General features: G+C 37.6%; 1 protein-coding gene and 1 long non-coding RNA gene across 10 annotated transcripts in view; one reads left to right on the top strand and one right to left on the bottom strand.

Moving 5' to 3' along the window:
- LOC109369465 (uncharacterized) overlaps positions 1-12,657 on the top strand; it is a 64,796-nt gene that overhangs the window by 35,439 nt on the left and 16,700 nt on the right. For all 7 annotated transcript variants that reach the window (XR_014885370.1, XR_014885375.1, XR_014885371.1 and 4 more), the window contains one exon: positions 1,976-2,076. This is a non-coding gene — a long non-coding RNA (uncharacterized LOC109369465). The remainder of the gene's footprint in view (positions 1-1,975; positions 2,077-12,657) is intronic.
- The window catches only part of LOC100545895 (vesicle-associated membrane protein 3-like), a 36,674-nt gene that overhangs the window by 15,056 nt on the left and 8,961 nt on the right, over positions 1-12,657 (bottom strand). The window lies entirely within an intron of this gene.

The following is a 12,657-nucleotide window of genomic DNA, read 5'->3' on the forward strand; positions in this document are numbered from 1 at the left end:
ATCATTACTGTTGTTTTACCTTCCATATTAGATGGAAACACAGTTTGCCTTGGAAGCTATACAGGCAACATGTAAATATCTAACGAATGTTTCAAAAATTCAGGAGTCCATAGCCAGTGTACATTTGAACAAGACAATAACGCTAAACATCTTGATCTGCCAGATAATCCAGATTCAAAAAACTCTATTTTCAGCCTCTAGATCCTTAAGCAAATATCCAAGTCTCATCTCTGAACAGAACTGATGAACTTGAAGTTCACGCTGACATGGTGCACTACGTTTAGACTACACCTCTGTTCTCAGGCAGAGGAGTAAGAGCATCCACTATTTCTAACTTTCTGTGTAGGCTGCCAGGATCATGGGCTAAACTCAAAGGAGTAAACAGGCAGCAGCTGGGTAGGGAGTGGGAGGAGAAGATCTAGGCTGAGTTTGACTCAGTCACCCCCCTACTCACTGACTCACATACCAGCGCAGTAGAAACTGCTGTAATTTGTGCTGGTTGCAGTCAGGTATAAATTAACTCTGATACAGAGGAGCAAGGAGTAGTATGACTGATATGCTTTCCCTGCTTTTAAGGAATAATTTTTTAGGATGGAGAATGCTTCCTATGCCTGTCTTCTGAAAGGTCCAAGCTAAAGCCTAAGATTCTTTAGGACTTTCTAGTGACCTGTAAATTACTGCATGGCATTCTCACTGGGCTTTAGAAAGAAATTAACTATTATCATTTCCTACTCACAAAGCCACTCTTTAAGCTCTCTCCGTCTTTCCATTCACTGGAAGGCAAAGTATTACCCTTCTACAATTCTGATTGGGATACAGATACAAAAGTTTGGCAAGTATTGTTTCTGGAGTTCCTTTTTGTTGAAAAAGCTATACAACAACTATCCCAACTAAATACTGGGAATTAAATCCCCCTGGCTACCTCAAATTCAGCCTATCCACAGCAAGATTAAATGCACTGGTAGAGCTATTATTATTATTTTATTATTCTTTGGCTCCTGCATGTTTTCTGCGTGAGTCATCGTGCTGGTGCCAGTACTGTAATGTAGGCCTGGCACAACAGGTTTCAGATGTACAGTACTTCAGGCACTGTACTACCTGGAACCTTGAGCATGGCATCATGGAGTACCAAAGAGGAAAGAAAGTACATGGCAATAACCAGTTCCCTAGGTAACAAAGAGATACTACTAAAAGAGAAAGAGGAACACAAAAGTAAATAAATAAATGCTTGCAGTAAATGCCCGCAAGCATAACTAACACTACTGGATACTGCAGAGAACAGAGTGGAGCAGAGCATGTAAATTCATGTACCTTGTATCGGGGAGGAAACAGGGAAAATTCTTCCTATAATTAGATGAAATGATGTGCTTTTAGGCAGCCAGGATCACCCTACCTCCCAGCTCTCTTCCTCTTTACCTCCTAACTACTTTTGCAACATTTTCACATTACAGCTACTAAGCAACAGGAGGTTTGCAGAAAGTGAGTCACTCTCATGTGGCTGATAGACTGGAGTGCAAGAGAGAGATTAGTGACCTGACATTGCACAGCCCCAAATATGTTGTACTGATAGATAACCAACATGGCCACTGAATGTAGCAAAACTTAATAAATTATAAGTGCTTTAAAAGGATGTAATTATAGTCATGGTGTATAATTATCACAGATAGAAGAGGTAGGCTAAAAAGAGTGGTATATGTTAGATGCACAGCAGACATGTGGCATTAGGCATTCCATATAAATAAGGTATTCCCTTAGTTAACTAGCCAATAATTAAATTAGATTTTATGTCGCAATATGAAAGTGTTGGGCTTTGGACTGATAGCAAAAATTTTTCTACTAAGAAAAAGGGAAGGGCAAAGCCACACAAGGTTAGTTAATTACCAATGTAAGCAACAGATTTTGACAAAATTGGGAATATTTGTGGCAAGAGACATCCTTTTGACTGATGCTTTACTATTTTTTTTTATTTTAACAGAATAATGGAAGATAGATCTATCTGAAAAAGGCCTCAGGAGGTCATCTTTGCCATTATTTTATCTCCAGGCAGGACTGACCTCTACTTCAGATTTGAAACAGGTTTGTCTGTCTCAATCTTTTCTGTTGTTTTTGTTGTTGTTTATTTGTTTGCTTTTCCTGAAAGAGATCTGCATCAGATGTTTTGACGGTTTGTTTTTTCTAACTCAAGCAAAGCTTATAGCAACAGACATTGCCATCAATCTTTACAAGTACGTTTTGTAACACTTAGATTTAGGGCCCATAAGTGAGGGCCCACCAAAGCACATCTGTAGAATAGACTGAATCAACTGTGGTATAAACATAGACTATATAGAATAAAAACACTTGTGAGTATGAAAAATTTTAGTGCCTGCACATATTAGACAACTGCAATTCAGAGCTGTTCTTTCCATTTTTAAATTGTTACACTCTGGGATGCTTGGTTATTGGTAGATATTCTGAGAATGCCTTCATTTCAGAAGTTTGTTGTATCATTTTGTACTTTCGTTTTGTTTTTTTGGTTTGTTTTTAAGAACCTTAGCTCAGCCTTCAATCTTCTAACATGCCATTTTATGTCTAGAACTAACTAGAAATATTATTTACCTACCCACCTGAATGTATGTGCAGACAGTTCAGAGACTTTTCTTGAACACAGTAAGATTATTTTCCCCCTATCTTTGAAAATAAAAAGTGGCTAATTTGGCACAAGCATTTTACTTGGGAAAAATGCTTTGAGGAACTGCATAATATGAAAAGCTGTCTAATCATGCAAATTCAGAGCATTCTGTCAAATGAATATGCCTGAATCACACACAGTGAGTTTAACTCACACTGAAAAAATGATAGCAATTGCAGTAGTCTGTCATTTTAAGAAAGTAATTATAGTAAAATATTACTGTCACAACTCCACATTGTATCAGGCCATGTCCAAAGGACTTCTAATAGTAGGGTATAACTCCTCCTTACCATTTTAGATGTCTTCGGTGCAACTGTCGATGTTCAAGAATAAAGAATGCTTTTGCTTAATTCATTAAGGGAAAAAAAGGAACAAATGAAGAAGACATTAAACTATTCTGACTGCCTTGTATGAACAAATGCACTGAGTTGAACAAAAGAAAGCAGATGCAGACCTGTCTTCTAATTGTTACTTTTATTAACTTGTCAGTTATTTCCTTGAAGATATGAATTGGATTCATTTAGACATTTCTACACACCACAGAATGAAGCACAAGGTTCAGTAACAGGTGCCAATAAAAAAAAAAAAAACTCTATTAGTAATTTATTTTTATCCTTTCTAGGTTAGCTTGCTTGGAAAAAAAAAAACATCAAAGCAGGACAAATACTAAATCCACTGGCTTATTTGTAGAGCAAACTTTCATGATATATTGTCATAATTCTCTATTTTGTGTGTTCCTGCCATTTTGTGGTGAGTGTCCCCACGGAGGTTTTTTTTATTGGTACCAAGACTGAATCTTATCCCTTCCGCTTGACTAAAATATCAGCAATATTCAGAGTTATTCCATTTATTTCCTAGCTTACAATTTCATTAATTAAAAAAAAAAAACAAAAACAAAAAAAACATTTGTAGACTATATTATGAACTGTTCCATGAGGACTCAAACCAATAAAGCTTGGATTCACACCCAAAATTGCTACATTACTCCCCAGTCAAACAAATACCACCAGTTTACCTCCCTTACCATCTTGCAAGATCAGTAATGTTCCCTGTTCCAGCCACATCCACTGCCCTTCTTCACCCTTTCACATCTAGTGAACATCAGACAGCAGACAGAACATTTGCTAGTGTGGTGAAGCCTGGACCATCCCTACATATGGCTGGAGACAGTAAGCAAGATCTCCTGAGCTTCCCTTGGAGACTTTCCCTCAGCTGGAAACTGTAATTTGGGTCTCGTATCTACCTAGATGCTGATATTGCAGCAACATTTAGGAATTCGTATCTATGAGGTCTTCAACACTCCTCTACATTTAGCAGAATAGTGAAGATGCAGTCACGTAAGTTGAACTTCCCTGAGAGCACAGACTCAATTTAAAAGGCTTGCATCCAGACACTTCTTTTTCAGCCTCTAGTTTTGCTATTGTTATTCTAACACAACATAGTTCTCTGGTAGAGGAAAAGGCTTCATTCTCAGTAAAAGTAGTACAACAAAGGAGCAGGCAATCATTCAGCTCTCAAAGGACATAGCTGCTTCTGTTCTTCTGCACTGTGTTTCAACTGCTCTGAATGAAATAAGAACACGAAAAACATGGAGCATTTTGAAAGTACAACTAAAAGCATCCAACTCAAATGTTTGTGTTGATTAAACTTTAGAATAAAATTCCGAATATTTTTGCCTGAAAATCTATATGTACGTTCATTGAATAACAATAATTAGTCCAAACACATTAAGAAAAAACCCTCCTGGCAGATTGTGGTGAAACTGTTCAATGCTCAATAATCAGAGTACTTTGAATTTTCTTACGAACAGCAGTTCCAATGGGCTTCTATCTGCAGAACAAACTTTCTGTAAAATAGCATTTGAAGAATGTTTAACTTCAAGCTGAAATAAAATGGATGATTGAATACGAATGAACTTTCTACATGCCTACACTACTGACTAACCATTCTCATATGATCAATTAGATGATACATTTTAAGGGGCATTCAGGATTTATTTTGTAACATCCCTTTCAAAAGAGAATGGCAGCACACAAAGACTTACATAACAGCAGTTAACATGATATGCAACTTAGCATTTAACAAACACCGGTAATTTACCATTTGCCCACTTTATGCATACTATTTTATATTCCACTTATGTTCTTAATCTTTTCCAAGTATTTTAATAACCCTAGGAAAAAAAAATTGATAGTTTATATATAAAATTACAATCTTCAGCTGAAAAAAATGCTTGTGGCTTCAGAGTTCTTTCAGTTTAGAGCAACTCAATATCTGCTTCAGAATTTATACAGCAAACATACCAATCCTCAAGCACCATTATGAAGAGGTTTGTTTTTTCTTAGGTCAGGATAACTGATGAAGAAAAAAAGATGCTGACAGAACATAAAATTGTGGAGAGAAAAAGAATTCTAAACAAAAAATTGCTTGTAACATCATTTCTCTAATTTCATTCCCCACAAACTCTCCAGTGCAAAAACAAAGAGGGAGAACTAGTGATACTTCACTTCATTATTGTTTACAGATAGCACCTCAAAATAAAAATTTCATTTCTTTAGGACAGTAGTTTTAAGTTAATCCAGCAGGAGGTCCACACTGACCAACTGCACAACAGACTTCCCAGCAAGGACAACTCTGAAGCTATGGATGGATAGTCTGACTACCTGCTATATGCTATGCAGTGAAATACAGGCTTCTAATCTGCACACAACTAAAACAAACAACCTCCAAAGATAGATTTGTACCAAAAAAAAAGAAAAAAAAGAAAACCTGTAGCAGAAAAAGAGACGTGGATGTTTAAGAGTTTCTAATTGGGTGAATGAATCCTCATAGGTAACACATGCCTTTTGCAGTAAATTAAGAGGTTTATAGGACAGTAGTTTAAAAAGACATTCATTACCAGATTTTCTTAAAAATTAATCTGTTACTACCTCTTGGAGACTGCTTTCTAAACTGAACAGACCTTACAAAGAGCATTGGCTATAAGAGCTACACCTTATTCAGTGCCTGAGTATTCTACACTGAATTTATCTTGTTACATTGACGGTACAGACAACCTAAATGTATTTCAACCTATGGAAAACTTACTCTTTCTATTCACTATCAGGTCAAGCCCTGATACTTACGCTTGAGTAATTTTTTTTTTTTTTTTTTTTTTTTTTTTTTGTAACTTGTGAACATCTAACCAAATCTCTTGAGATCAAGAAGAGAGTAAATGCACTCCTGCAACAGCTATTGCAGGAGAAGAGTTGTTTATAGTGGGATTCCCATTATTGCTTCTATTTGTAATTATCTTTGCAACTATTTAACTCCCATCCAATTAAGCACAAATTCTGAATAATGATACACCTCAACTTACAGTGTCTGTAATGCAGATGAATCTCTATCACTGTTTTTTTTTTCAGCTGTTAGCTGACAGGGACAAGGAGCATCTCTTGCAATATTTGTATATGATCAAGAAGGGCAGTGCCTCTGAACTCTGTTTTATTGTGGGTCTGTTGTTCCTTTCAAGCAAATATGAAAAATAAAGGAACACCTAAAACTCTGTCTCAGCCACACTAATCCTGTGAAAGCAATGATTCACCTTGTAATGGCTTTCCATAAATTACACAGCTAAAAATGGGTAGAAAATGTGAAACCATTAACACCTCTTGTAGTGTAAATTCTCTCACCCCTTGTGAAGAAATGCATGGCAGTAAAAACAAGAGATGAAGGTGTCAGCACTCATCATGTTTAGATATGTTGCTAATAATTCAAGTCTTCCTCCTTTGGAGCATACAATTTTAGAATGAATCATTCTTTATTTCCTTTTTCAAATGAAAATTGAGGTTGTTTTGTTCAGAGATTCTATGTGTTTTCTTCCCAGCTATGAAAAGAAGAGATTAAAATGGCTAATTACATGTGATGCCAGCATCATCCCATAGTAGCACTGTGCAGTAGCAGTGTTTGGTATGTTATCATCTTCCATGTATCAGCACAGAAATGAAAATGATTGGTGGTAAAACTGTCAACATTGGAAATAAAAGCAATACAAACTTTGTGAATCAGAAGGATATGGAAGAAAGGGGGACAGTGCATTTTTGTACCTGTGAACAGTCTTTGGGAGTAGCACTCCCTCTCACTCCACAGAGCAGATCAGTCACCTGGGCCTGGCAAGAATAGCATGTGCTGGCAGGGCTCCACTGTGGTTACTGCTTTGTAGAAGTAAATGATAAAATACAAGCTGAAAACTGTGGTTTCAGATGCCAAGTTTAGATATTTGGCTGCTATACTAAGACTGGTGGTTAAATAAATAAATGAAGCCTTTATTCAACATCCTATTTTATTACTTTTGAAGGAATTAAGGAAATTTGCTAACTACAAGGTGCCAGTCTATAGCCTTTATATACACAAAGCTCTATAAGGCCCAGAATCTAACTGACAATCATCAATTGCTGAAGAGCTTGGTTAAGCTCCACAACCCTAAATATCTATTTCAGATGCTAAAAGCAAAAGATACAACCAGATGCCAGGCAGAACAGTGCATAATCTCATGAATTTCATGATACAAAAAAACTATAGCAGTGCCATTCTCCTTGAAAAGGTGAGAGAACATAGGCCTCATACTCAGAGTTGGCAAAAGCCTCGATACCCTCACAGTTCTTTACATACTGCTTAAATTAGCTGTTTTCAATTACTGCTTCTATATTTTTTTGTATCCAGTTATCAAGAACTTGGAATATCAATCAGGTCAAGGTCTCTTGCCTGCTCATTACATCACAAGAAGTTTTTCCAGTGCTCATCACACATGAAACTCTAGGTATTTTGTACTCTAGCAGGACCTTATCAGGCTGTTGAAGTGACTTTAAGAGTTACTACACACAGTCAGCCTAAGAGGGTCTAGTTGCAGTACAGGATGCATTAGTCTGTAGTCCAGCAGCACAGAATGCTGCTGCAGAAGAGGATTACAACCCACAGGCTACATTGACACCACATAAGTGGAGTCTGGGCAAAGCATGAGGAAAGAAATCACTACTCCTACTCAGAGAGCTTTAGCTACAAGAAGCTACAACATATAATCTCAGGTATTTAGCTAGCCATCTAACTGTATCTCCAGCAAAAAACACTGGTCTATTTTCCTCTTTCATGTTGAAACCTATTATTTTCTTCAGGTATTTTTTTTTTAAACGTTAATCCATTAACTTTATGTGCTTTGATCTTCCCATAGGGAATTTATTTTCTCTCTTCAAAGACAGAAAGAGAAGATATTCTCCCCAGCCCATAGCTTATATTCTCTTCATATGTCACAGCACGACTGCTTTTTTCTTCTTCTCTTCTTCTTCTCTTTTTTTCTTTTTAATTTATTAACATTTAAGAAATCAAATTTCAATTTAGAAGTGAGCCTGACAAGTTTATTCCCGATGACAAAAGGTGAATGTGGTCTCTGATGAAAAATCTGAAAGACATTATGCACACACTCCTGAAGCAAACACTCAACAAAAGGTTCGTTGAGGCAGAGCAGCTGAGGGAGAGCAAAGATAGTCAAAGGTAGTCACAGACCAAAGGTGAGGAAAGAGGCAAAAAAGAACAAGGCAGAGATGATTATGTTTTACCCCAGTAACCCACTTTCCCCATATATGAGCCTTACTGGATGAGAATATCTCCTCCTACCAGCACCATGCTATTACAACCTACTGCTCCTCTATTATTAACTGGTGTTTATTAACAGATGCATCACCAAGCACCAGGCATGCTTGTAGGAGTTACAGAAAATCATGAGTAACAGAAGCCATCACCCTGAAGCCATCTTCCTAGACAAACAGGGAGCAAAAGTAGCTGCAGACAGCTTTATTTCCTGGTACCTTGAGAGAAAAAAAAAAAAAAACTCAGAAAGAAGCTAGAAGTTTCAACTTCTTAGAAAATGTGTCAATTTCGGGAGCGCTGTGACAGAGACACAGTCCCACACCAACTCAGTTCTGTGAGACAAATTTGGAGGACATCAACAGCAAAGGAAAGACATTCATTAAAGCTCTGGGATAAATATAAACTCTACTCTCTATTTCTCTGATGCTATAGACAAATGACAAAATATTTGTTAGTGTTTTCTTATCAAACAAACAACAAGGATGCTTACAAGCTTGCCATAAAGGATACCTATAAACTTGCAATGAACAGCAGATAAAAAAATAAGCACCAATAACATATCCAACGTAGAGAAAAGCACTACTGGGAAGAAATCTAGATTGCCTGAACTGGGACAAACACCACCTCAGTGAACTGGAGGTGAGGCTCACAAAACAGGAAGCTCAATTCCAGTACCATCCAACAGCTAACTTCTCAGTTTTAGATAGTCTGAAAAACAAACAATTAAAACAAATTGCCTATCACAAAACAACCCATTAATTCACGCACATGCAAAAACACCAGTCTCTCAGGATTTTATTTCCAAACAGAACAAAACACTGAGCTGTTAAGAAAAGCATGCTTTGCATCATAACATCCATATGCAGAGGATAGCCCTTGCATAGCATCATGGAAACATCTAAATTGGGTGTCCACCACACTCATTTGTACAAAACAGCTGCCACTAAAAAAACTTCATGCTCCTAGGCAGAAGTGTTTGTTCCAGCTCTGAACATCTTCTAGAAATCTCACACTTCTCTCAGAGTATTAAGATCTTCTCTCTTAATTCTTGCAAGGCCAACTCTTTTGTTTCTAATCTCTGAGTATTCATTCTGTGTGTTCATCTGAAGAGCAGTTCTATATAAAATCTATGTGGTGCATGGAAATACAAAGCATGTTATTTTCTCTGGAAGGCTTTACTTTTCCAGAAGAACCTGATTTTGGCAATAGCAATAAGGAATTCTTAGTTCTAAGTGCCCCCAAATTCTATGTTAACTAAATATAATCCTTGAGTCTTTTTCTTAAGGGATTTCAGAACCAACTACAATATCTTCCTTTCTTTCTTTCCATTTTGAAGACAGAAGGACTGAGACAGCACTGAATTTCCTTCTGTGTGTAATACAGTGAGACAGTGTGATGCCTAATGTAGCAATGAATTGTGCTTGTTCACATTCTACATTCCAGTCTATCCTTAGATTTTCTTCACTCAGTCTATCTATATTCATAGTAAAAATAAAGCAGAAACAATCTACTCCATCTCAAAGGCACATGACCCCAATTCAGCCCTGTTCATTGATAGACATGGGTTAGCAACAGAAGTGATGGTATTGCCTCAGTAATTCTTCCTGCCTGAATATAACATAGGGAAATGTATCACATTCCTTCATTTTCAGCAGGACAAAGATCCTATTTCTCTTCACTATACTCTCAGTGTACACATATAGTACAAACAAAGCTCGTCAACTTTTGTCCAAAAAGCCCTTTAACTAGGAACTGGGAAAGAATGGCTTAGCATGAGCATCTCTCTACATCTGCATATACATAACAATAACACTTACAGTTAGTTCTACTACTTGATGAAAAGAGTTTGGGAAAGAGAAAACCTGAAATTTCAAGTCTTCCTTAAGTGACAGTACTGGGCTGTTGATCTTTTAGCGATCATATGCCTTGCATTTCTGCAAACACCGAGGCATCCACAATGCTGCTGTCTGATGTAGGAAATTAAAGTAAAAGAAGTAGCCTCCACTTTAATGATTCTGATTTTTTTCTGCACTGCTCCCAAGATAAGAATTTATAAATTAGAGATTGGCAGAGAAAAAAATATAAAGGTCTTTCTGGAAGTCAGAAGTTCTGCTTGGCTTAAAAAAAAGAGTCAAGGCCCTCATCTTAATTCTTCAAATACTCTAGGTGAATTTTCTTCTGACCTCAGTCTGCAATGTCTTGTCCCACATGAAAGAAAGAAGCCAACTTTGCCTAGTTTATTCTCTCAGTAAGAAAGCCCAGATCAATAAACGCAGACGACTATACTTGGACCAAATTAGAGGAAATTGTAGCTCAGAGCAGAGGGATTCCCTTTGTTTATTTGACAGCACCGAGGAATTACAGCAGTCCTGTTTCCTACCACCACTGGCTGCCTGTTAGCTATATTTCTGCTGTTAGAGCCCAGAAACACACTACTGCTATCACAGCACAGACTGAGAGGAAGGCCATATCCAGGGTAAGTTAGGCTAGGAACCCTCCATCCCTTGGAGGTGTAGCTGATGCTCGGAGATTGATAAATCTAAATGAAGCAGCCTCAGGAAGGGAGAGGTCTCAAACATCGATGGACAAGTCGTATTCACCACGGAGAAGATTCAGGGAAGGCACATTTCAAGTTAGACCATCTGCAGTGAAACAACAGAGAACTGTATACAGTGTATGAGTCACTGCCTAAGACACCTGGCTGCCAGGGACTGTTACGTGACTGGTGCTGTCAAGAGATGGAATGTTTGTTTGGCATAGCAAGCTGCAAGTGTAAACACCTATATTCATCTCCTCTTCCCCATACACTTACTGAGTTGCTATCCTTGCCTAGTACTCACAATACTTCTCTACCACCCCTCAAATGAGAGGCATTCCTCATTTATTGCAACTTTTTCCACCATAGGTCCTAGATGCCAGTTTTTTAAAGATATGAGGAAATATTTATCAAACGTTCTCCTTTGTTATTTACAGCAATGACCATCAGTTTCAAAGTAGAAGTTACAGAAATAAACATAAGCCTTTCAGAAAATCTTTTCAACTCAACATTTTGCAAGTGGTCACATATATCCAGACACCAAAGCACAACTACTCCAAGCAGGTTGGATGGGGAACAGTTTCCTTTAGTGTCAACCAGATTCACTCCTATAAACAAGCAGTGATAGTATAAAACCAAACACAAACAGTATCACCACACTTAATATAACAAATGAAATGCAGTTTTAAATTAACATTTGGTTAGTCACTAGTTAACTCGTTAGATGTTTTTTTACAATATTTGGAGACTTTTCAGGTTTGTTCAGCAGAGTATATAATGCTTAATTCATAGGGAACAACCTCCTGAGCTACATTTTTTCTACATTTTTTAATGCTTTCCATCTAACTTGATAGCATAACTTTGCTGTGCTGCTGCAGCATCTCAGAGTGAAGCTAATTTGTACAGAACTGTTTAGCAACATGATCTAGAGCCAGTGAGAATCCTCCAAGGATTTCAGATTTAACTTCCTATGCAGATCTGATCTCTGGGGCTCTGTTTTCCTCTGCTGGTTAGCACTTCATCTTCTAAAGGGCTTTAGTACTAGCAACCATTCAGTGTCTGGAGTACTTGTACAAGAACTACCATTTTCTCCAAGACTACTGCAAGTGACTCCAGAATCTTGATACCTCTTGTACTCTCACAGTACTAACGGGTGCAAAGCTCTGCTCTTCTCCCTAAGAAGAGTATTTCCTTTCCCAAGGTGCAGACCACCTCTTGATTCATCCACACTCCTTATTTGACACATTAAACTAATGCATTTCCTTCCCTTAATGTCTGATTCTGGAATTGTTGTTTTATAATAAGTCAAAGTCCCTTCATTCTTCATGGTATACGTCCCTACCCTGACTCCTCATGAGATAAGAACGGTGGGAAGAATGGGCTCAGGATTGAGAAGAGGCTTTACTTCTAAAACTATATTGAAGAAGGTCCTCAGCAACCAGTTTTCTGGGAGTCAGCAGTGAAAACAGTATCAGCCTGTATAGTTCATAACTGGCTTATGCCAGATGGGAGTTGAACAAGAAAGCATCTGTCAGTTATGGTTACAGTTAGGAGCTCATTCTACTGCTAAAACACTTCAGTCTCTGCACAGAACTTAAAATCAAATCCACTTACCCTCCTTACAGTTAACTGGATAAAACTGATTGTCCGAACAAGGTCAGAACAAAGACAATGAATCAGTACTGCAGGGGTCTCAGCTTTAGCTTTGCTGCTCTAGACATATAGACGTTATTTATTTAAAGATAAAATAAAATAGATCATATTGCTTAATGTACACTAAGCAATTGGGAAATGACATGCAAAATGTGCAGCTTAGTGTCAAGATGCC

The sequence above is a fragment of the Meleagris gallopavo genome, chromosome 11, assembly GCF_905368555.1.
Source record: "Meleagris gallopavo chromosome 11, MGAL_WU_HG_1.1, whole genome shotgun sequence".
Classification (NCBI taxonomy): Eukaryota; Metazoa; Chordata; class Aves; order Galliformes; family Phasianidae; genus Meleagris; species Meleagris gallopavo.